The following is a 26704-nucleotide window of genomic DNA, read 5'->3' on the forward strand; positions in this document are numbered from 1 at the left end:
ACAGCAGACACACTTCTGCTGAGGGCCCTTCAAACAGACAGAGTAACTCGGCACACACATTATGCCACCACAGTTCAGCCTCTTAGTGTAATGATGATGGCAGCTTTAGCTGGGGCACAGCTTTTAAAACGCCTCTCTTGCAAACACTCGCCTGGAATGGGGAGGGAGTAAAAGGAGTCAAGGCATGCCATTTCCTTCAGATTTACCTGCCGGTGAACGTCACGGGCCACCTGGATTCCCTGCACCTCCTCCCTCCCACTTTAGTGACCACTTCATCAGGAGTCGCACTTCTGAAAGACATAGATTAAGATATCAGTGTTGAAGGATTCCAACTGTCCTCCTGCACAACACGGAGCAGTAATGCCTCCTGACAGGAGAGCTTTAGCGCCGGGCTTCAGATTCTCACATCCATCGGTGATCCTTCACCAAACAGCTCACCTAAATATGTGAGGAAAATTTCATGACGCATTGGGAAACTAAAACTCTCACAGATTCCACCTATCCAGTTGAGTTTAGCTTTCCTTCTTACATCCATTTTATTTTTCTGCAATTACTTTATTGCATTTCAGGATTTACAGTTTATATTTATTTTTTTGTGCAAAATGAGCAAAAAAGGCAACTAATTTAGAGCACCACTTAAGAAAACAAGACGAGTTCATCGTACTCTTCAGGGTCATTTGCCAGAGCATGAAGTCTGGCATTACTTAACTGTTCTCACAGGCTGAGTTCCCCTTTAAGGCAGTAAATGGAATCGGTTCCTTATTCTTGGATTGGAAGGGGAATAGAAACAGTTAATCCTGAGTAAAGAACATGGCCATTATGAGAGCTGTTGGTAATTGTGTGTATCCGGCACCACTGCAGGGTCAGCAGCTCCACCACCACCTGTAGGCAGACAACTGTGCTGACTAGGAGTGGCTTGCCTTGCTGTGGTCAGACACAGGAAGCAGAGACAGCAGGTGCACTGTTATCACCTCCATAGAAAGGTAATGAAACCACACCACAATCAGCAGGAAATGAAGGGCACAGCTGAGCTTGATTGCCTACTCTGCTGCGCCGAACAATATTTTAGTCATGTACACGGGTCTACATACGATGGGGCGATCGATAGCGCACAAGACGACTCCCACGTCGAACTGTTTGAAGCCAACGCTAGGCACTTAACTTTCTCAATAAGGGAAATTTTCCTTAACCCTGTTCCCTGGCTGTAGTATCCCTTTTGTTTATGAGCTCTCCCTAGACTCAAAGTGGTGTGACATTTACGGGTGCCTGCTTTGAAGAGAGGCCAACTGCTCTCCGTGCTGTAAAAGAGCCACCTGCCTCCGCTCACCTGCCCTTCTGTGAGAGCTTAGAGAATAAAAAAACGCCAGAGTTGCAGTGACAGCTAGACCCTGCCTAGTAGCTACTGTACAGCGCAGCAAACCCCCACCCCCAATTTTGGCTCTTGCAGGAGACAGAAAAGAAGATATAAAGAAGGAGAGCTGTTTTCTTTTCAGTATCTCCCCTCGGCTAAGTCTGGGGTAAGCCCGCTAATCCTTCTTGGTGTGATGACTCACAACGGGTGTGTCCAATGTGTTCCCAAAGATATCTTTTCCACAGTGTGAATATCAATAGGAATGTTTATGTTGGCTTTGTGAATCATGTTGTGTGGCATTTAATAGTTTCTAATGGTGGATGAACACCTTCTCTCGTGTGTATATTTATATACCTGACCCACAGAAAACAACATTTGAATTAGTGATATGATTTTTATTATATTTCTTTTCTTTTTTTGTGCTGTACGAGTGTGTGTTTGTGTGTGTGAGTGAGAGAATTGGCCCAGTGTCCCACCTAATTGTTATTGCGTCTGTGTTTGGCCTGGAGACAGTCGATAGGAATCAGCAGTGAGCCTGGTGGTGGGGTTATGGAGAGCTGTGTCTCCCACTTCCCAGTGTCTTAGTTGTAATGCATCCCTCCACTAACAGGGATCAAGGTATTAGGGATTCAGGTTATTTGTATTGATTTTATGTGCTGTCATGCCGGGCTCGAGGACGCCCTCATATTTGTGGAAATTGCAAATTCCACCTCGGAAATGTCACCAGCGTTTAATCTTTTCTTGAGTGGTCAATATCGGACCCTCGCTCCTCGTCCGACCACGTTTATTAAACAGAGCCCAAGCGTTCCCACGGTTGCCATGACACCGAGCAGCACAGAGTGGGATTTGTCCAGACTAGATGGTAACTTGGGAGTGAGGAAGCACAACTTCAACATGAATACTTTTTGATAAGATTTGTGTCGATGGAGAGCCGACTCTGGATTAGCGCAGAGAGGACTGTTCATAGACGGGTGTAATCAGAGGTAAAGCTGGAAACTGAAAGTCAGGGTTATTCACAGTATTCTGCATTACCAGGCCTTGGATGTCTAGAAAATTTGAAAAAATAAAATTGCACAACTGCAGATTACCAGGAGCGCTAAGGTCAGTGTCAATATTCTATGAGGGCTCTTCAAGGTCCGTAAAAGCAAACTGCTTTGTTACATCTGCCAACATTTGCATGCTATTATCATCTTTGCTTTATCCGTGTCATAGCAAATGTTTCTCTTTCTCCTGTGTTTACAGGAATGGCCGAAATCACCCCTCCTCTCTCCAGTCGCCACAATCAAATTTACTCTGGCTTGAGTACACGTTTAGTGGGGACCATTTGTTTGAGGCAAACACTTAGGGCCCTCGTATGTCATTGACCGGTGTCCGCAAATATAATCCTATCAAGTTCAATCTTAGGATGTCCTGTGCCATTGTTTTCCTAATGCAATAAATGAAAATAATCCCATCTGTCTTGTTTTAATGTTCAATTAACTCCTTTTTTTGAGTGCGTTATGAAGTCTTTTTGCCTACTTGTTTGAGCCGGTATAGCAAAACACGTCAATGACATTGTGATTGTTTCACAGAAATACTGCTGTTGACATCCACGGCACTCCAAGTATTTGTAGTAGAAGTAAGGGAACGGCACAGCTAACAAACACGAACCTGTCGGGGTGGACGGCATGCGTGAAAGCACCCTTTCTTGCTTGTTGATAAACCCCTGCTTCTTCCAGAAGCCCTCGGTTGACATGTACCTACAGAGAAAGCCTTAACAAAACAAGCTGGACCCTTGTAAATATGCAGTGCCCAACAGTGGCACACGCAGTGTTGGCTTACATACTGCTAGTGGTGTTTTTCTTTTTACCTCCAAATTTGCTCGGAAAACTAATCATGGTCTGATAAAGCCCACGGTAAATACGGGAGAGATTGACACCCACATGTCAAAGTTTACATAGCCAGACCAAGTGTACATATAGGGCAGGGGAACTGTGGGGCCAACTGGGACTGAACTAGGCTGACCTCCGTGAGTCTGGACTGGGGAAAAAGACACTTTGTGACCGAAGCCACAGAAGAGGAAGATTGCTTAAAAACGTGGGTCAAAAAGGAAGGGTGGCTGACTATAAATATAATACTTGCATGATGTGGAAAGTGTATGCACAGCATCTGTGGCACATATAGTGTAGGGTGAATTTTTAAAAAAAAGTATTTTGACATCTCTTTTAATATGCTGATAGTGCTTGTGCCATTTCCCTTCACCCCTCGCTTGAAATGCGTTAAAACAAAGAAGAGGGATCGCTTCCTTCCTGCAAGCCGCTGTCAGCTTTCCAAATGCTTTATAATCCACAGCAAAGACAGTGCAGGAAACAGAAAAGGTTAACCCCTGACTGATGTGTCTGATGTTAATCTATAGATCAATTAGGTAGAGGCACACTGGGTCAAGCTACAGATATTGCAGTGGCTATTAGTTCCTCTATCTAGCCATTATTACACAGTCACATGCTCAAACATTGCGCTGGGTTGGTATGCTAGGCACAGATGCCTAGGGTAAACAGACAGGCCTACAAGGCTTGCACAAAATATTGATCTGACAGCAGATGGGAACCTTGATATCAGCCATTCACTTTTCCTGTGTCTGTACTCTTAGAGCTGGAACTCTTGTGTTTAGGAAAATATTTAAAACCATATTTTGTGTGTTTGTTTTGCCTGAAGTTAATCCAGAATATCTCACATCCAATTTCAGTCTTTCCATACAGTCTTTGTCCTTCCATCAGCAGTGCAGATGAATGCAGATGGGCTGACAGTTTACAACATTTCATTTGAAATAAAATGATTTGCAAGCTTTGGTGGAAACTTCCTTTTTGTCAGTGCTGAGATTAAATCACTAATAATATTATAGGTCATATATCAATATTTTCTGCTCGCTGCTTCAACTTGCAGAGTACAAGTTTGATTTATTATTAATTTATTTTTGCAGCCTTGTAACCCTAAAAAGCTCCTATAGTTAGATAAAATGACATTCTTGGACTGAGACTGAATTTGAACTTTGGCTCTCACAGTAATCCAAACCTGGAGGCATTTTGTCTTCTGAAAAATACCAAACAAAGCATGAAACACATGCATGAGCTTCTTTTGTTGCATTAAGCTGCATTTAAAGGAGGGAAGGGTTGTCAGCAAGAAAAGATGGATTGAAATTTTCCATTACTTCATTCAAAGCTTCTCTTTCAGTTTCAGTGAATTACCTGACGGCAAAATGACGGGAGATGAACTGATCAGCAGAATGAAAGAAAATTTTCCTAAATCCCCTTTCTTGGGAACTGAAATATTTTGGGTGATCAAAATGGCTCACGCTGGGAAAAATGTCAACAGGGCTGACCCGTTTATTGGCAAGGGATGGTTCTTTCTTTTCTAAAGCTGGCAGTAAGATTGAAGCATCACGTCATAATGAAGAAATGCAAGTGCTCTCAGTGGTTATGAATAGCCAATCCCCGTATATGAAATATTGATTTCTCGATAGGGTTAGGCTGGGTCACATATTTTTTCGGACTATCCCTGTGCACCACAATGCAGCCAACTTGTCCAAATAGTGCCGATGGGTAATCCAACATTCCTCAATCCTAAAATCTCAGGATCATCACAGCAGGGGTATGGAGGCATATTCATGACTAATTATGTTTCTATATCTTTCTTCTCCGCCTCTCTGTGTTCGGAGCTCTGTGGGGATCAATCACTCTGAGCTGCCTAGCCAAACACCGTTGACAAGGCAGACGCAACGTAAAGCTGGTCCAGCGCCTCCATGGCATGCCACCATTCAATTAGTCTTGGTCAGTAGGAGGCATGATTATTCCAAAATTAGTGATTATTTCCCTGAGTAAACAGGCCAGATTGGGGTGTGTCATCCCTTGTGATCCTTGCTGGTCACTGGGCTTCCACAAAGGGGGCTGAGGCCTAGAAGAGAGGCCAGGGTACAGAAGACCGCTTCCCCTGAAAGAGCAACCCGCTCCCCCTTTCTCATTGCTAGAGCCTGCAGCTCGACACAGCCCTCCCTGATAAAGTGGTATTTCCCGCATACAAAGGAGGCATCGGGCTTAATCCTCAAGCAACCCACACCCCCTTCTTTCTTCCCAGCAAGAGAGCACAATGAGCACGGACCTTTTCTTAATCCAAAGGTGGGTTATCACAGTAATCTGATAATACATGCAGATCAAAGTCCATTCAATGCTAATCAGGACAACAGATCAGCTTTATGATCTAATTAGGGGACGCCTATGTGCCACTGAAGTGACACGGGAGACCATTGTAAACACTAAAGGTTGGCACTGAAATCAAACCGAAAAAGGCTGAACATGATGAAGGGGCATCTTGGTTTGACCCTACAAAAAATACCAGGAAATACCAGTGTGTTTGAAGCCTGTTAAACATTGTAGATCAAGCAATATTTTACAAGCAGTTTTACAAATGAAAAAACGTTTATTGATACTGGTTGTATTTTATTTGCATGTAGTTTGGTGCAAAGGCGGTGAAAAGGCAAGAACTGAACTAACGGCCCTCTTGACAGTGTTCAGCATTCTGTACTTGATTTTGCCACTCATAGTATGCTTAATTAGTCATGAGCTATTAACAAAGCACCAAATCAATTACCCACTTGCCCTTCGGAAGTTGTTGTTCTCCTCTGGGAGGCGCATCAGTCACGCCTTGCCTGCAAAGTCATCCCCTGAAACTCCAGAAATCTGGGTGGCCACGGTGCTTTCAAAACAGCACAATACAGCTCCTACATTTGGATAAACTAAGTCTACTACAACAAGGCTCCTAGCAATGGTTAATCCTATCAAAATGGACTCCTTTTAGAAAAACAATAAAAGCAAGTGCCCACTAACAACAGTGATATGTTACGCACGGAATGCAGGAAAGACAGAAATCAGCGTGCAATGAAAATTCCTCTTTGCGGCAACCAACATCCCTTCCACCTGGGACTAAAACAACAAAGCCGTTTTCGGATTCAGACCTGTTTAGATACTCCTTAGCTACGAAAATAAAAGCCAGATGTGCAGGCAGGAGCCTCGTGTGGCTACATGCAGGATACTTGTGTGTGACGACGCAAAGGCAGCCTTGTCGACAGCCACTGCTTTGCAAGCCGACTTTCCCTTTCACTGTACAAAGAAAGGTTTAAACCAACAGTCCTAACAAAATGTACAAACATCGCTGACAGTGTGGGAGCTGAACCTGGCAGAACTTCAGATAGACGCTGTGTTTATGTGTTTGATAATAAACAATATCTATTACATTTTTCAAAACATCAAATTTGCAGCTTGGTATTTTGGGATGGCATGTCTAGACAACAAAGCAGATTAACTGGATTAGCCATTGTAAAATCTAAATGAGTAAAAAAGAAAAAGTGTCATGACGACTAAGAGACGGCCCAGCATTTCAGTTTAACCCCTAAGCAGCTTCTTGAAGTTTAAATTTTGTCCTGTGCGGGTCAGCTCAAAGCACTGCCCCCACCCCCAGCTGTAGCTCAACTCCCACACACAGGCAGGAACAAAAAGACCCACCTCAGTGTGGCCCTATCAATGTCACAGCTTTGTGTAGCAGTCTTTCAGGGTACATGAAGTGTCTTTAGCCACAATGAGATCAATAGCGCGGCCAACTGTGCAGCAGCTAGTGGCAGCAGCAGCCGCTCAGGAGCTGCAAGACAGAGAAGATCGGGCACATTGTCTGATCTGGATCTTTGATCTGCTTGCACGCACTTTGCCTTCACACGGAACTTTTTTCATCGCATTTGTTTCGCTGAATATGAAACACTGCAGTCGAGGTGCAGTATCGACGCACCATATCGCCATTTAGACGAAAGCGTCCCAGAAGACCTTCTGAAGTTTTCTGTGTACTTTGCTGAGCCAGATCTTTCCTAACAGTGACCTCCGTCAGCTTATAGGTACACTGGCTTGGACAGGTCAGTGCCATTGATTTCCCATTGCCTCTTGGCACAATAAAGACTGTCAACGAACCACCGAGACGTGTCCTTGACTAAAGTGTAACCCACGCCGTTATATAATGTCTGCTTTGATGCTTTTAACTCAATAAAGGCCCGTTCGCGGTGCAATAACGTACAGAGTGAAACGCAGCCTTAACTGTCCGTGGCTTTTGCTTTGATCGTTCCCTTCTGTAATCACGTAAACTGTAGGTGAATATATCATTATGAATAAATGGAGACCACCAAGTTAGACTTTAGAGGTTTCTCCTCTTTTTCCCCAACAGAAAGCCTGAGCCTAATTTGCCATCATCAGCTTCTTTTGTTCAAACAGGGGCTGGTATTTGAGAATAATCCTCCTTCCATAGATGAAATAGTGTCTCGACAGGCAGCGGCAAGACTCTGTCAAAACCTTTTTGAGGGGTGAATCTTTGGAGGATCTGCAATGTTGGAGGCTGAAAAAATGTCTCTTTAATGACAAAACAAGTGATGTAAATGTGCCACCTGGCTTTGAACACAGGAAATGTGAAATTAAGCAGAATTGTAGGCAATCTTTGCTCTACTGCGAAAACCTAGTTTGCATTTGTCTAAATGACTAATGTATATAATTGCTTTCGTTTTTTTGGTTGCCTTTATTTTATATTCAGTGTATAGTTATCCTTGCAAAATGCCATGTGTAATGTCATGCAATATCTGACAAAATGACCTTAATTTAAAGGGCTGCCATTGATGTCAACAGCAGGTAAATACCAAGTTGCAAATGTGCATTGATTGTTTAGATGCTCTAGGTGACACCGTGCCAGCAGAGAGAACTTTTGTTTACATCTCAAATTTCACAGAATGTTGAAATGGCACTAAAAAATTATTGACATATTGCTAAAGTGTCTGCGCTGATAAATAAAAATTAGAGTCAAGCGCACTTGATGTATAAATTTTAACGTTTAAATAAATGATGTACTTGAAATAAAAATATCTATCTGTGCATCTCTTGCTTTACGTATCACCGATGTCTAAACGGGCCCGAGTGTACAGAGTTTACGGTGCGATTCAATGAGGAAATTAGATGCAAATTACTCCATACATCTACAGCATATTTTAGGACTGTTAGTGGTTTGATCTAGACTATCCCTTTGTTAGTTAAAATGTGCAAACTATTCAAAAGATTTCTTTTGTTCTTAACCTTTGTAAGAAAGTGGAGGAAATATTTGGAATGCATTAAGTTCTGAAAACCGCCTGTCATGGCTGACAATAAAGGGTGGCCTAATAGATGTTAGCATTGGTGGTAAAGAGGACAAAAAGAAGCGTCTCTCTGTTGTGCACAAACTGCCTGGTGCAACTAAAAATGAATCCATTTACTTCACTCTGTTTACTTTGTACTTTTGGCAAAGAAAAAAAAACACAATTCATGAGGTGCAGGAGCCAAGGCTTCAACTTCTCTTTCACGGGCCACGTTTTTTCAGCTTTTTAAAACCTCACACGCCAAGCGCCCTGGCAGCCAGCTCTGACAAGATGCGGGGGAGAGGGAAAAGACGGAGCGAGGAGACAAAACCAAACACAAAAACAGTAACATCTGCAGCCGCTTCCAACCAGACAGTTTGATGTGAATAACTCAGCACTTTGTGCCCTGACCTTGGCGAACAAAGGGGGGGGGGGGGATGCCTCAGGAGTGAAGTGCGACGCCCTGGGAGGCGAGCGTCCAGTGAGCACCCCTGCTCGTTTCGCTGAGTTGGACTTATTGTCCTTCGGCGGGGCAGAGAGGTGCCACTGGGGCACCCAGGCACTGCATGCCACTTGGACTGTCATAGTTTCAGCACAGAGGTGGCTGCTTGACAAATGAAGCTGAGCAGTGCCTGAATAAAATGTAATTTTCCGAGTGGTTCACCGCTGAGGTCCCCATGCCATATGAATGCAGATCAGGGTCAGGCAAATAACTACAGAAGTGCCTTTAAAGCGACTGGTAAATGTAGAGATAAATCAGTCCAAAGGGGACTAGATGAATATTTATCAATCCTAGCAGAGGATGCTAATATCCACACAGATTTATTTCACCTCAGTCCAAAGTTAGAAAAGGCAAATTCCTCCCCATCGAATCAAAGAGAAACACAACAAAGCAACTGTGTACTTCAAGACTTAAATCTTACAAGTTCCTAATCCTACTGAAGTCCACACGGGACCTGTGGTCTCCATGGCAATGGCAGGGCATTCAACCAAGTGATTGCCTCCAATGAATTTCAGATAAGACAAAATGGAAGTGAATTGATGTGATTTTAATGCAGAAGTGAGCGCTGAAGGGGAGGTCCACTCGGTTCATATTTGAATAAAGCAAACAGAGCAGACAAAAGGCTGACAGCCGTAAATGACATTGTCAGAACAAAAATTATCAGCCAGTTTACAATCTGTTTGCTCATGTAGAACAAACAGAATGTGTGTGGCATCCCTGGCTTTGTGAACGGCAGGGCCGGCAGCCGGCGGCAAGAGAAAAGCAGATATCAGCTCCCCCTGCAGCCCTGCAACAATTAGATAGCAATTTGACAGGCACACTCAAAATGTGAGGTTTGTTGTTCACTTCCAAGGGCACCTCATCTTTTCTTTTTAAATCGAAAAGGAAATACATAATTGAGGCATTGAAAACAAAGATAAATTGTGTGACCTATGGCCAGTGGACTCGCAGGGTGGCGTATCACACGCACAGGGGGACACATTCCAAACACGAGACCCTCAGTTACCTAGCAAGGACTCGAATCAAGGTCTGCTTTTCTACCCTGCCTTCCTTTGGTGGTAGGGGACCAACAGGGAGCTCCTCCTTACAGACAGCCCTGTTCACTCCTTGGTGTTCTTTGTTGCATCTTGTCACTTGTTTTTGGTGGGAGATTGTTAGCTTCTCTATAGCCACACGGACAAGCGGCAGCTGGTGATCTTGCAGTGGCTGCGAGACATCAATTTTACCCGTGGGACAAAGCCAGAAAACAAGCCAGGCAGGACCTTGAACCTCCTCCCTGCAATACTATCTGTCCAGATTTCTATGCAGCGATAAGTCCAGCTTACATTTGTGACCAGAGAGATGTGCAAAGGTGCCACACGACCACAACAAGTGTCACCGGCCTGGGCAACTTAATATACTGACATTTATTTGCACTAAACCTTACATGCTGATAACGGTTCACTGGAAGGTTCTGACCAATCCGACTCAGTGTGGAAACACGACAGCAGCGTGGTCCTCGAAGCACCAGGCTGAATTCAACTGCAGCCAATAAAGCAGTTCTGGAAGACGTCATTTGAGCCGAAAAGTCAAATCCGGCTAAGCTGAATGTTTTCTTGCTGATGAGCAGTAAGCAGCCCAATTTGAAGAGGCTGTGGCCCTGTGAGTCACAGCTTGCTTGACAGATCTGAAAGCAGCAAACAAAGTCAGCTGACTGCTCTTGATACTGTGTCAAACTTTTCAGTGCAGAAAAACAGCATGTCAGAGTGTTAATTGATATTCATCCCGAGATTCTCCTCGCTGTTCTGTGAAGCCCCGCTCTGTTCTCCGGCTGCGGAGATGCCGTTTGGTCTTATTAAAAAGTTGTTTGATTAGCCGGCCCTGGAATGGAGGCAGTGGAAAGGTCTGGCAGCAGCAGATAAAAGGGGAATGATAAATAGGCGAAAAGCCAGCCGATTGCCAGTCAGCCACTAGAGCATCAAAACACATCCATTTCTCTGCAAAGTTGATCCAATTATTGTCAGCCACTCACAGATAGCTACTATGCTTTACTCCTTTCATTCCGGGCTAAATTGCTCTTCCCCTTTTTTGCCGATACGGCAATCGGTCATAAAGGGCCAGCCATCATTAGTGCTGTTTGAATTGGAGCCCTGTAGTGTTTGGTTAAGAGGGTAAATGCAAATTTGATGAAAGAATAAGGCTGCATTTACATATCAGCCTCAGCTCACATGGGGAGGGTAAACATTCTGTTTATCTCAAGTGTCATTTTATGATTTCGCTCGAATATAAAACCGACCTTGGCCCAGTCGGAGCAAAAGACCAAGGAAATTTACTGTTGTTTAAACACAATTTATTCAAGTAGAACTTGTCAACAAATCTTCTTCAACTCAGCAAATACGAGAAGAATATCAGGAGGTTTCAGTCAAAAAGCAGCAGAGATTACCTCATCAAGTACAATAGGTGATTTTATTATTTAAGTAGTAATTTAACAGTAAAAAAAAATAAAAATATTTAGGCAATAATCCCGTAAATGGGAAAATTAAAAATGCGGCACCTCTAGACAGACAGCTGAGTTTTATAATGTGTTTCCCTCTTTTCTGTTTATGTACAGTAAATAAGAAAACTGTTGCAGTCATTTTAAAAAGTACATTAGAAAATGGAAACAAAAAAAGAAACAAAAATATGGGAAAAGCTTTAGGCAAAGTGCAAATTTTAAAGGTGATTGTAACAATATGCCACCTGGAACTTTATATCATAAAGGATTTGCTTAAATCTAGAGATTCATCTCCAGTTCAGGAACAGATCAGTATTCTGTGTATACATAAATGTATTATATATATATATATACTGCCACCAGGAAGCATATTACACAGAAACAAAATTTAATTTCTGCACAGCCACAGAACTCAGTGGGCTGTTAAAAATAAGGCAAAACACTGCCATCTATGGCTATGTTCCTAGGACTGCTGAGGTCCTGTGCACCCAGCACAAAGGCAGTCATGTATTGCTAGGAGAAAAAAAAAGTATGGCTTGTTATTTGTAAATAAGATTAATAAAATATAATTGTAATCATCAAATTGCAAACAAATGTCTGACAATTCTCAATCTAGTAAAGTAAAGAAGTGCTCTGGAACAGTGTTAACAGCAAAGTTTCTCGCATTGCTCATGAAGCTGACACGTTTTTGGCTTCTGAAATTGACAGATTAGACTGAAACCTAGATTTTCATCCAAATGGGCATCTGGTGGCCATATCCTTTAAGCAACACAATTCTGCACAAATCAGGGGTTCTGTCAGAGCTTTTCGTACCACCTGCTGTGTATCTTCCCTTCAAAATGATTGAGCCTGCCTTTATTGTCTCATCATAATTTTGTCTTTACAGTTTGTTGGCCAAAATGCAACACACATTGCACATTTGTACATAAATGGGCAGCATAAAGATACTGCCAATGTCATATACTGCATGCTGTTGTAACTCACCATATATCTTATGGTAGATACTTCATATAAAGTAGATTTTTATTGGCAATAAAGACACATATCAGGACTAAATTTTGACTGTGATTCAAGAGTGCATTAAGGCACAATAATGAAGTGCATATAGCTGCCAGACTGGGGTAGCAGGTTGGCGGTGAAACATAGAAGAAAGCCAGATGTCAGGGCTTCTATAGCTTAGGCCTTGACCAGGCCTTCGTCTGCGGCGGCCCTTTATGTAGCTCTCTGTGTGATGCACCGGTCCCCTATGGGAGCCCCGAGGCTTTACTGGTGATGAGACGCGATCTGTCCCGTCTGTCACCTCTCTCCAACTTATTCATACACCATCCATACAGTCAGTCCTCCAAGGCCTCTAATCCCCGTCTCCCGAGGTGGCGTACAGACAGGGAAGCAGACAGGCGGGCAGGTTGCAAGTCTGTTCATAAGATGTTTAACACGCTGAGCATGACAACGCGTTTCACATTTACAAAATTTCAGAAATGTTATCAGCATGAGGATGCAAAACAGTGGGTTATTTCTGCAAGCAGAATTTGTGATTCATACAAAAATGTGGAAATGCATCAGTTAGAGAATGGCACAGAGAGCGCCACCTGCCCGATTTTACAGGTGCTGTGAAACAAGTTAGGACTAGGTCGTTACTTCACATTTGGACTCAACGACCAAATTTTCTTTGGGCTGTTTTTCCCCCTTTTTGAAAAAAGTACAATTCTATATTTACAATTTTAATCCCTCCAGAAAAGTTGGATTTTATTTTGTTGAAAATGTGCTGATCCATATAGTTTTTTCATGTCTTCAGTTTATGAAAACTGAGATTTAGGGAAAGCTGGAAATGGTAATATTCGGGCTGTTGGGTGGCATTATGAATTGGAGCTACTTCAGCACCCCTGTGACCACACACGAGAGTAAATTTGCTCAGCACGTCATCTCCTGATGTTTACAAACAAATACAGAAAGAGTTTATGTAATGCATTTATTTAAACAAGACCTAAGAAATGAGCAAATAGATCATTCTTAGGGATTCTTTGCTTTGCAAACACACCTATTATAGATTAAAGTTTGACAGTATGCCAAAGTTATCAAGGTAAACTAGAGCTGTGACTGACAACTGAAAGTGGTTTCTCTTTGTTCTCGTATGTGAGCGAGCGAGCGAGAGAGACACACACACACACACACACATACACACACACACACAGTATAAAGAGGTTCAGCAAGTCTTTCTATGTGGCACTTGTTTCACCTTCCTCCTTTTGGGAAGCACCATCAATTTGCCACAACTTGACCACTCCCTTCAAGGATCAGCACAAAAAGACTGATCTGGGACAGCCTTGTAGAGTTCAGCTCGGAGCCCATTAATCAAGTGTCGTGCTTGTGTGTGGATGAGGTCAGATCCTGGCATGTCGTGTCGCAACTGCTAGGTCATGTACGGGGCACTGGATAAGACGCACAATATCTTAAAGATGCGAACCCCCCCCAGAAAGTATGATTTGTGTTCCTGTTTTCCAGTTGAATATTGATTCACTATGTGTGATCAGGAATGTTTGTCAAACTCAAATAGTATTGTTTTTCCTGCAGAGATTAACCTGTTTAATGCAGAGAGCAATCATCCATTGAGGTTGCACTGCAGTGCGTTTGTGCATTTAGAGTGGCTGAGTGTGTTGTGGCGTGCGTGCGTGTGCACGCGTGAGACAAAGACCACCTGTGCAGTGGAGGGAGCCAGTGAATCTGGAGCCAGAGTGCGCTCTGTCAATTGGCATTTGATTTGTCACTCAGCAGACCGGCTGACTCACTTAGCAGGCCACACCCGCTGTTCTCCATCTTTCTCTCTGCCTTTCCCTTTTCTTCCCCCTTCACACAAGGTGTATCTAAGAGTTCACCTCCAGGCCAGCGCTGTTGACACACATACCTTATTGCGCGTGGCTCACACCCATGTCTTTCAGTGGCTGGTGTTAAGCAGCAGTGAGAAAAAAAAATCATCATGTAAACTGTTGACTGTCGCGATTAGATGTTGATGATTTCTTTGGATAATTTGAGTGCAGGAATATATCTGAGAAACTTTGAACTGCCTTCAACCAGATCACAAAGGTGTATCGTATGTTGCTGCGTGCCGCCATCTCATCACCTGTACTCTGAAATGTGCTGAGACTAAAATATTTATATTGTGTACAAATCACGAGAGATTGCATGGTCCAAAGCGGGCTTTTAGTTTTAATGCACACCTACCGACGTAATGCACGTCTGAGTCTGAAATGAGAGGACCATAGCACAGGTATTAGGAAAAGCCACATCTGAGTGGCACCACAGGGAAGCAGGTGGCAGACAGTAGCACGCTCAAAAAGAGAGCTGCATGGATAGCACCGCCAAAAAAAGATCAGATGCACATGGAAGCCTTCTTATTGTCCACACTGTGCCTCTGAGATCACTCTCTAAATAATCTGAAGGCAGAGGTAGATAACCTAGTGTATGTTACTTGAACTAATAAAACACATTTGTCCCTTTATGAACACTGAAACACTTTTTCTTGTTGTAACAATGAACCCTGTCCATATTAGCCTTTAAAAAGGTCCTAAAAGATTCCTAGTCTGCCTTAATCGGAAACAAAATGCACAGAGCTTGCATAAGAGTATTGGCATTTTAAATATGAAATATTCTTGTTGTTCTGGATCACTAAAGGTGACAAGTTTTGTGTGAAAAAGCTGGGAACTTTCATCTAGTTTAAGGAAAGAACTGTGAATTTTGTTCACTTTCATTTTAATGCACTAGAAAGGATCATATGATAGTCAGTTTGAACTATGAGTGCTTTTTTTAAAAAAAAAAGCAACAAACACTTGTGCTTTTCCATATTTTATGACATCACAGCTAAAACAGCAGTGCAAATATATTAATCTTTGCAAAGACAACAGAACGGATTTCAGAAAATTCTTGACTGAAGCTACATTTTCAATTTGCTTCAACAGGTTCATTCATGAAGCCTCTGAGAGGGTGTGGAGCAGAGCATGAGGCCAACCACATCAAACACCTGATTAACTGACAGTGCAATGCCAGAGGGTGTGCAACAATTGTTACTGCGAAACTTCTCGCTCGGTGACTCCTCTTCTCCTGAATTCTGTCTGAAAACCTTCATCCCACACAGGGATGCATCAAAACCGAATTCCAGCTCATAGTACAACACTAACAAATAGCCCACCACTCCCTGTGGTAACAAAGCATATCTGTCTACAGAGCTGTGTGACAAAAGGGACAAAGCTGCTCGGCACTGTAGCGATGGAAGTCAGAGGCGATTGCTGAAAGAACTGAAACCTCCCAAGTCAGGTGAGTTTGGTTTCCCATGACAGAGAAGTCTTTGAAGACAAGTTTGGAAGCTTTAGACAAAAGTGTGAGGATTTTTTGCTTGTTGCTTGAGCTCGAAAAGCACAAGATGCAAGACAGAAAATCTTTTGCATGCAAAGCTCTGGAGGAAAAAGCAGGTCATTTTCCATTTGTGGAGCGATACGTGCGGAAAGGTGTCCACTGCGATAAGCAGCTAATTGATACGCTGGCTCAGACAATAGGAGGGTGCCACCCGGTCACATTCCTCACATGCCAGTCAGTCTGTCAGTGACCCTGAAACTGAGCCCACTTTCCCAATTAGGGTCATTAGTGTGAGCCACTAAGTGCCCCAGTCACACATGGCTGCAAACCAGGCCCACTTTGGCACCAGTGAAACACCACAAGCAAAACAGCATGGAAAAAAAGGCCGTCTCAGGACATCTTAGACAAGCAAGTGGTGCCTAAGATGTCCATCAAGGCCATTAGATGTTTTTAATGTAAATGCTAAATTTGATCTGCAATTCAAGGGGATCCACACAGTCCTGAGCTGCTCAAAAAAGTAAGTGGCTGTGGCTATTCCTTCAGAAAGGAAGGAATAATTCAGTCGAATCTAATCGAGCTTGTAAAGAATGAAAATGAAATAGATGCTGGCAGTTGTAAAGCTGCTTAACAGCTGACTTAAAGGCAATAGACTGGCAGTTGTGGCAGTTGCTTAATTTCTCAGTGATGTAGAAAATAGCAGACCACATGATTCACTTATGTGTTTCTATGGATGTGAATAAGTGAAACACCTCCTAACCACCTTTCTTTTTTGGACTATCTGTATGAGCTTGTTGGCCTATTATCATTCTCATGTCATATGGAAATAGATATTGATTCCGTGAATGATATTTTCCTATTCCTTACAATAGTCTTTCTAATGTCGGACCAATTTTAAATCCCAGAACTGAAAAGAAAAGGGAGGCATTTGAATCTGCGGTCACGTCTTTTTTTGTGTTGTCTCTGGAAAATGTTTCGACGTTAACGTATAGCAGATGTTGTTGCTCATTTGACTTCTAATTTGGCTAAACAGTTTAGATGCTGCTTCGAAATATCCGTTTATGGATATGAGAACAACGACGTTAATGGGCCAGCATCATCACATGTGACTGACTGTGAGACAGCTGCGGTGCCTCTTGTTTGGCCTTCTGACAGCTACAATTGGTGCTCGTTTTGAAATAAATAAATACAGAACAGTGCACCCTGGAAGAAAGTGTTTTAATGATAATGCTGGAGCATCATATTATTTGTCTGGCAGTCAGGACTTCTTTTCCCTTTGCTTTGATTTCTGTAGTGGCAGTTTTCATAGAGCATTTCACATATTGGCTGCTCGGGCTAATTTAGTTGTAATTAGCAGATTGTCCCATGTTAAAAAATAAAAAAACATTTTATTTTGTTAGGCTGCATTTCTTTAAAGTGCACAGCTCGATATCTCCTTGGTTTTAAGGATTTAGCATACACGCTTCGCTTCTCTCCGCTATAATTTGAGCACTAAGTGCACCTGCATTCAATTCAACCATTTACAGGCACTGGGGTTTTATCTCGAGATAAGGTACGCTGAGAGATTTGAAAGGTGGCAGAACAGTAAAAAAATCAGTCATCAGCTTTCACATTCAAGAAACAATAAAGCAAAATGAAAGAGAAAACAGAGAGCGAGAGAGATTAGTGCTAAAGCTGTTGCTAGGCTGGAGAAAAGAAGCCTCTCAGCTGTGCAGCAGGGAGTTGTGCAGATTCATCAGGTGAGCCTGCTAGCAAGGTGCTGAAAGGTGCTAAAGCTCACGCAGAAAAGATGGTACCTTTCAGTGTGCTGTAAAAACACAATGCTTCTTAATGCCACGAGTGTGAAGAAAGGAATAAAGGCGGCAACTTAGATCTTCTGTCATAACTGAGGAGATGATGCTGAATGTATATTAGCACCAAACAGCAGGGTGGTGAAATGCAGGCAGGTTTCAGAAAACACAAAAATATTGCTGTAAGGTGAAGATTATGTGCAGCACAACACACAAAGCAACTACATCAGCACTGTATTTATTTGTGCCAAGCTGTAATATTATACTAATGTCAATAAATTCTCTAATAACACAAACGAGATGGTACACAGTGAGTGTACTCAGTGCCTCTAGTGTGTTTGTTTGATGAGTTGTCTGGCTTGTAGTGTCTGAAGCCGCTCACCTTGCTCTCTGTCATAAAGAGGCTGTTTGCACAGCGATCCTCAGACTTACTGCACATCACACTGAAAAGTAGAGCACTCAAAAAGCTGGCTGTTGATCTGCTGATCTCAATGGCATGTTGGTAAAGCAAAGCAAAAATAATCAGAAAACCCTGTTTGTACAATTGCTAAGCCAACCACCCTGTGCAAGTGGCTGAGTGTTGTCCACAGCTCCAGCTGTGGTACCATTCAGATAATCTTGCAAAACAAAAAGAAAAAAAAAGTGAGCCATATTTGTTTATTGCAACCATGTGCTGCAAGAGAGAAGCTGTTCTTTGCAGTTCAGAGCTCCTTTGTTTAAATAGTACCTTTAAAAAGTGTCTGTTCCTTTGAAAAAAACTAAAATAAATGTGGAAAATATTAAAAGTAGAAATCAAACCAGTTTTTAAGTATGGAAAAAGGGTTTGCTGTTATAGTGAGCACCATTGCCCTCTAGTGGACAGCTTTGGCTTCAGCACAGACAGAAGGTCTTGCAAGGTTCAAGAAATTCACAATGTATCTCTCTCTCTCTCTCTCTCTCTCTCTCACCCACACACACAAAAACACACACTGCACTAAACCAACATGGCCATAGTCATCAAAATATTGCACTTTACTATTATCACAGCCAAAGCCAGAGCCTGGCAGGCTATCGCTGCATACAATCCCTCTATGTCTTATCGTTGTTCCGACAGGTGGTCCTACCTGGCTGCGGCTGGGAAGTACACAGATATGAAGGGGATGTGTAGGGCAATAAAACCATAACTGCTTGGTTGTACTGAGGGGACGTTACGTACAGAGCACCACCTGCTAGATGTGAGTGCTCTTTATCACCAGCTGGCCAGTGTTTTATTGCACTTGTTTTTACAGTGGCTGTGATTAGCAGAAAAGGTCAGGAGGAAAATGGAGAAGCTGTCTTTTCATCTGGACGTGTGAAACAGAGTTCATATCTGTTAAACCATGTTTTAATCTACGTGAGATAAGAAAGTCGATAAATTCTCCTTTTGTTTTCCAGCACGTCTTCCATTGACTAAATGAAACAGGGCAGCATCAAATCTTATTCTGCAGCTCCACCTTGTGTGTGATGTAGTGCACTGCAGGAGTCCCCCTTAGGATCTGAGTCCTATTACAAGCTCAATCAGAGAGAAATATATGCACGTATATGTTTTTATGTACCAGACTGCAGTTAAATAACAGCAGATAACCTGTGGAGATAACGGATCCAGTTTAAAGTAATAGAGTAGCAAACCTACTTAGATCAGAGCAACTGCCAGAATTAAAGTGCACAAGAAGCACTAAATGTAAAAAGGCTAATTTATACCATTAAGCTCTACTCTCAAAGACTGACATACAGTAACCAGGGGAGGATCTGCTGTGGTGGCATAAAAACTCCAGTGCCACCCTAGTTTTGCATATGACAATGTTGTTTATTAAAATAAGCTAGCATTAACTTTGAGCCTAGCTACAATTCACACTGAATATAAATTCTAAAACTAAATATACTGCGTAGTGTTAAACCCCAACCCCCAAATCAAAACACAGTTCAGCTCATAGCACTGACGGCTTTATTTCTTGCTGTCATCAGCAGCTGATGCCTATGAATGTGCCAGAGCACATTTTGAATCAACCCAATGGGCATTTCAACACATGTGAGTGTTATTAACCCAAAAAAATCAGGTTTGAAATTTTAGTGAAACATTTGTTCATGACTTTCTAACATTTTCTTTAAATTTAAGTAACAATTTGATTATTTTTAATAAAAAGGGCTTGAAACGTAAGTTAGACTTGTGTTTCAAACTGATACCCTCATGTTGTGTAGTTTTCTGGATTTTATACATGCTACATGCTTATCCATTATAACTACATATACACTACAAAAAAAAAAAAATCAAAATTCACATTTTTCTTATATAACTGAACTGTTTAGTTATTTGGGTTAAAACCGATAAGAAAGTTACAGACTATGTTTATATAAAACATGTGTACACTTACTGCATTTGATCTATTTGAACCATATATAACACATATTACAGAATGCAACACCTGCATATGTGTGAAATAAAGTGGCTTTAATTTTGCCACCATACTTGATTACTTTAAAGCCACCCTAAGAACATTTCTCTGGATCCGCCCTTGGATGTAACTGGGTTTATGAAATGAACGCTTAAAGCTTTAAAAACATGTTTAGCGCCATCTTCTGGCAGCACAGAACATTACGTCACTGGGTTAATTAAATAGACTTATACTAGTTTACCTTAACCAGCTAGTACCAGAACCAATAACGCGGGAAAATAAGAAGGCTAAAAGTAAAAATCAGTTGGGGGTCACTTCTGTGCTGTCTTTGGCTGTAACAACGAGTTTTATGTTAAAACAGAGGGTATACTGCCCACTTTCACTGTCTGTAGCAGTCAGTGGTTCTTTATTGTTTGGCTAGCTGCACTGACTGGGGTTTGTAAAGCACTTTATGAATGAAAACTGTGCGAGTCTGAAACTCCAGCCTTCCCGCGACAGGCCAACCAGCTGACAAAGCACATGTTTGTAAAATGGCATCAGCTATTTAATGCAATAAATAAAATATTCTGGCGTTTCCTAAGTGCAAACAAACAGTCTACAACATCACAGGTACTACATGCCAATCACACCACAAATATAACAAAAAGAAAAAAGAAAATCACTTACATTTGGGCTTCGCTTTTCCTCACTTCTAATCCATCACTGAGATGACGTGAGAGGGAAAAGTGTGCCATCTCTTCCTCGGTGTCTTTCTTTTCCCTTAGTTTCACCTAGTCCACCTAGATTCCCTGCAGGCGTGCTCCGGTAAGAAACACGGTTCCCGCCTATGGTGTGATGTGAAAGTGGACAGAACAGCCTAAGTTTTCACATAAAAGTCGTTGTTATAGCGAGGAGCAAAAAAGTGAAGCCCTTAAACTGATTCTTACTTTTAGTGACCTTATGTCCCCGAGTTATTGGTAATTTCTTTATCAAGTTAAGCTAATTGTTTACAAATGGTAACATAATGACATGCCAGTATTATTACACACTGTAATTCTTATATAAACTGGAAGAGAAACAAAAATGACCTAAAATGAGAACAGACTTGACAACTTATTAAAATATAACCATTTAATCATGATTTTAATCCAGGGTCAATGTGAGCCTCTCCCAGATTGCCAAATGTTAGATTTGGTGTATACCAAAGACAGGTGACCTGGACCTGTCCATCACAGAGAGACAAAATTGAATCAACAGTTAACCAAGCACGGGACCTTCTCTGCCTGAGGTGACAGTGCAACATGCTGCAAAGTGTTTCGGTATAAAGAAACCATCCAAAGAAGCCTCTGTTTTCCATTAGAACATGGATCAGTCTGCAATCATTATTAATGGAATTGTTTTGCAGGCCCTCTTGTAGCACTACAGTACGACTGGTCACAGTTAGGTTGTGGAAATCACTGCAGGGAGTTATGAACTTTCTGAGACCCCATGTTAGGGAGCATAGTTGGTGGATCCATGAATGCAAGTTAAATTATTCACCTTATTTCATCTACCAAATCATGCAGGAGAGGGATGATCTGGAGTGTTATCGGCACACATTTCAAAGTCAGCATCTGTACTGAGGTGCTTTAGTGAACGTGACATACAGTGCTCACTTAAAACAATGCAGTAATTCTTGCAGTGCAGTAAATGGCTCCAAAGCCACATTTTTGGCCCCACTACTTCCCATGCAGCTCAGCTACACCCTTGCAAAGTTTTGTGACTATTTTTTTCACAGGTACAACACCATCACACTGTCAAAATCTGTACACATATGAAAGATAAACACCACTGTGGTGCCTCTGCAGATGTCTCTAGGACAACATTTTCAGATGACACATGGACTCACAAGGGGACACAAGAGAATATTAAATATTTTTTGCTTCTTCGACAGGCGTTTTCAGTGTGATGAATTAGATCTTCTCCAGAGTTGACTAGCTCCAACTCTACAGAGGATTTGTTAATGCAAACAAAAAGAACCACTTAAATCAAACACGGTTGTGTACTGAAAAATACGTCTGAACAAATGTGAGCAAGAAACAGTAACATAATCCCAGTTAGCTGTTATAGTCTGTGTTATAGGCTGTACTTATATTAGCCGGGCCTTTGCTCAGCTGTCTGTCTCCCCCTGCTACAGCTTTATTGAAGTGGTTTCAGTCATACCTCTCCAACAGATCTTTTAGTGTTTTTGCGAATCGGTTTATGTCACATTCCAAGGATCTGACATGTGGGGTACCGCAGGGTTCAGTTCTGGGTCCTATTCTTTTTCTTTTGTACATGTTACCTCTAGGACTTATAATTAAGCAGTTCCCTGAGGTGTCTTATCACTTCTATGCTGATGATATTCAGCTCTATTGCTCTTTTAAGCCGATGGAAGTCCATAAACTGTCCTCTTTAATTAAATGTTTAGCTTCCATTGAACAGTGGCTTGGTGACAACTACTTACAGTTGAACTCTAAGAAGTCAGAAACATTAACTATTGCCCCCGATAACCAGATATCTCTAATCAAACAGCATCTTGGCTCTCTTGGCTCATCTGTTCACCCGAGCCTCAGGTACCTTGGTGTGATCTTTGATTCTGCCATGTCCCTAGAACAACACTCTCGCCAGTTGATTAGGAATTGCCTTTTTCAGCTAAGAAACATCTCCAAACTGCGAACTTTGCTGTCTGAATCTGAGTTAGAAATGGTTATTCATGCTTTTATTTCTTCTCGCTTAGATTATTGTAACAGCCTTTTTCTTTGTTTGAGCAAAAGGAAGCTTGACCGTCTCCAGTTAGTCCAGAATGCTGCTGCAAGGCTTTTAACTAAGACACGAAAAAGAGAGCACATTACACCAGTGTTAAGCTCATTACACTGGCTTCCAGTACATTTCAGAATTCATTTTAAAACCTTGGTACTGACTTTTAAAGCTTTGAATTGTGATGCCCCTGCCTACATTTCTGATCTTTTAGAACCCCACGCTCCCTCTCGCAGCCTGAGATCATCTAATCAAAGGCTGTTGGTAGTCCCACGAACACGTTTAAAGACTAGAGGTGATAGATCTTTTAGAGCGGTGGCCCCCAGGTTGTGGAATGCTCTAACTCCATCATTACGATGCCTTGATTGTATTTATTCTTTTAAAAAGCAGCTTAAGACTCATTTATTTAGATTGGCTTTTAATTAGATTTGTGCTGTATGTTTTGATAATTAATGTATTTTATGTATTTCTGTTTTATATTACTGTGAAGCACTTTGTGGTTTTTATCCTGTGTAAAGTGCTATATAAATAAATTGATTTGATTTATCCTTTCTGCTTAGGTCTGTGTGTTTGTTTACTTTACATCAAACATTCTTTTTCACTCCTTCACCCTGAAGGGCGGAGTATGAAGCAGGGTTAAGGAGCGTGAGAGCCAGATCAAGCTTAAAGCCAGAGTTGTCACCGTCACAAAGGTGGCTCTCTTTTTACCCTAGCTATATCACCATGGAAACATATGCTGAAGACATAACCTGGTCGGGAGCAGATTATGTTCAGGTTTTCAGTTTAAAGTCATGTTTCCACACTTTATTTAAAACACATTTTAAGCGTGACATAGACTCTTTGGTGGGTGAATATGTTTTATTTGTGCAATTTTTGAAGCTATACTTTACTAACGTCATGAATGAAGTCAACTGCAACAATGCAATGCACTGGTAAAATTTTGCACCACTTTAGGATTGCTGAAATTTATTTAAAAAGACCAGAGGACAAATATTATAATGAGTGGATTTACTGGCTTGATGTTATCACTGCAAAGCATAAAGTTTGCAGTGCCATCGGCCATCATGGGGTGTATCTGGGATGATCAGGAAGAGGAGTACAGAAGTCTGGTGAGGAACTTTGTCGCATGGAGTCACACAAACCACCTGCAACTCAACACCTCAAAGACTAAGGAACTGGTTGTGGACTTCGGGAGGTCCAGAGAAGGTCCACTGCCGGTTCAGATAGAGGGGGAGGAGGTGGTCAACAAGTACAAGTACCTCGGGCTGTGGGTGGACAACAAACTGGACTCATGCAACACAGAGCACCTGTATAAAAAAGCCCAAAGCCGACTGTACTTCCTCAGGAGGCTGAGGTCTTTTAACATCTGCAGGAAGCTCCTGAGGATGTTTTACCAGTCAGTGGTTGCTGGAGTACTTTTCTATGCTGTGGTGTGCTGGGGGAGCAGCACAGCAAAGAAGGACTCATCCAGGCTGGAGAAACTGATCAGGAAGGCTAGCTCTGTGGTCGGCATGAAGCTGGATATCACTGGATATCCTGAATATCACTGCACAAGCAGGATTCACTGCACTGCTAATGTTAGCTATATTATATTGCTGCCTCTGTTCGGTGGTGTCGAGCCAAACGGACTTTAACGTGTGTTTGAACGAGCTGACGATGCTTTAATCACAGGAGTCACACATGTCTCCACTGTACCATCTTGTTCAGCACTCGTAATAACGCAGCTTATCACATTTGATTTTTCATGTGTGACAAGTGTCCAGAGTGAGGACAGACTGAGGGACCCACTGTGAGGCTTTGCACCCCTGATGATCCACCAGGACAAACTCGGCAGTTTGTGAGGAAGAGGAGGAGGAAGAGCCAGCAGCAGCTGACAGATGGAGAGAATAGACCAGGGGTGAGCAACTCCAGGCCTTGAGTACCTGCGTCTTGCAGGTTTTAGATATCACCTTGGGTCAACACTCTATGTGAAGGACTGCTAGAAAAGTTTAAAATGACTAATTGTCTGTCCTTAATCAGTCTTATTAGGTAATGTTAAAATAATTTTATCATTAAAGTGTTTTCAGTACTCTAACACTATGAAAACTCTATGAAAGGCAGTAACAAGTTTTATATTCAGAAACCTAAAGTATGTATCAGCAGCAGAATGGAGCTAAAAATAAATGTTTGTTTCAGTTCTATGAAGCTTTGAGTATTTTGGATCAGTAGTACTGCTGTGTTTGTTGCATCATATTGCTGTAATGGTTTATATGCTTTATATATTCTGAGGTAAGTTGATGAATATGTTACATCATATTCTATAAGGATGTTATGTGTTTGTATACTTTCTGCCCAGTTTGACCCATTTAGCAGAAGTCAGCCTGTTTAAGGCTCTGATATCTATTCTGTATGACTTAAAGCAGTTATGACATGGTCTGATTTTCCCACCCAGTAAAAGAATATTTAATATATCAGTCTACTCTTCATTCTATCATAAACGGTTATCACAGCTCATACATTGTCTTTGTACACATGTAAGCATTGAGCCAAGTTTAGTAATGCCAACATAATAAAATAACGTGTGTGTGTGTGTGTGTGTGTGTGTGTGTGTATACAGATGTTGTGTGTAAAGATGCTTGTCTTTGAGTGAAGATTCAAGGTGATAGGAATAATAAACAACTGCCCCTCAAGATTTGACACAGACTTCAGGCTCACTGCTGTAATAACTAATAATGATAAATATAATGCTGACTTTAATATTGGCCATATTATATTTACATGACCAAAGTGAAAAGCGGGGCAGCCGAGTAAAAACAGATGATCAAAAAAAATGTCTCCTTCATTTCTGTCAAAGCTGTATGAAACGTTTCCAGCGGTTAGTATCATGGTTGCTAGGCAACCTGAGCAGCGCGACGGAGGCTAGACTGTCCCATTTCGGAAGCCTCGTACTTCCGGCCTTCTCGGTTTTCGGATGACGCGGACTGCCACGGCCGGGTCCTCCGAAGGATGCAGACCCTGAATTGGGATACAGCCAATGAGATGTGCACACCTGAAGGGTGAAAAACCCAGGCAGAGAAAAATGACCCCAAATCACGCCCTTATGACAGGATGGTACCTTTTGATGTGATCCATCATTGACTGTGAACATCACAGCCAACTTTACTACTGGTCATGGTCCCTGGGTTTCTGTTTTCTTTTGGATTTTATGATTATTTGGAGCTCTTGGTATTTTTTTTTAAAGACTGTATAAGTTTTCCCAATATTCCCACTAGTGTAAAATTGTTGTGTATGTGTTTGTCTTAGCTTTGTCTTTGGTAGTTAGTTCCTGTTTTATTTTCACACTCATTTGTATCCTGTGTCTTGCATATAGTTATAATTTCCTTGTGTTTTAGTCTTAATGGTTTCATCTCCATCTCGCTACCCTCCTTCGTTCAATTCCCCTGATGGCCCTCGTGTATATAAATAATGGTGGTGTCCCTGAAGTCCTTGCCTCAGAGCCTGTTTACCTCCCCAGTGTGTCACCTGTCTGCCTTAGTTTGCCTCTTTGTCTGCAGGTTCTTTGTTTTTGTTGAATTCTTGAATCAGCCAAAATAACGGCTCACCTTTTGTTACCTTTTGCATTTGAATCCACTTCCTGCAGTCCATAATCGCAGTACAAATTACAACAAATTAAACAGTTTAACCTGTGGTATCTATACCTACCTGCCAAGTATAGTATTTTCATGCAACCTTTGCATAACATAAAAAAAAAAATTAAATTGTAAAAATCTAAGTTTCTCACTGACCACTATTTCACTGAGTCACGACCTTCCAGTCAAACTAACCTTCATCAACCGGGTACAAAACATTGTTGTGTATAGCTGAAGGATAGTTGTACCAAACATTGTTTTGTACCCGGTCAAACTGAACTTCAGCAGGTACAAAACAAT

The sequence above is a fragment of the Mchenga conophoros genome, linkage group LG19 (genome assembly GCF_057382185.1).
Source record: "Mchenga conophoros isolate Kocher_MC1m ecotype Shallow Benthic linkage group LG19, M_conophoros_male_GT1.1, whole genome shotgun sequence".
In the NCBI taxonomy this organism is placed as follows: domain Eukaryota; kingdom Metazoa; phylum Chordata; class Actinopteri; order Cichliformes; family Cichlidae; genus Mchenga; species Mchenga conophoros.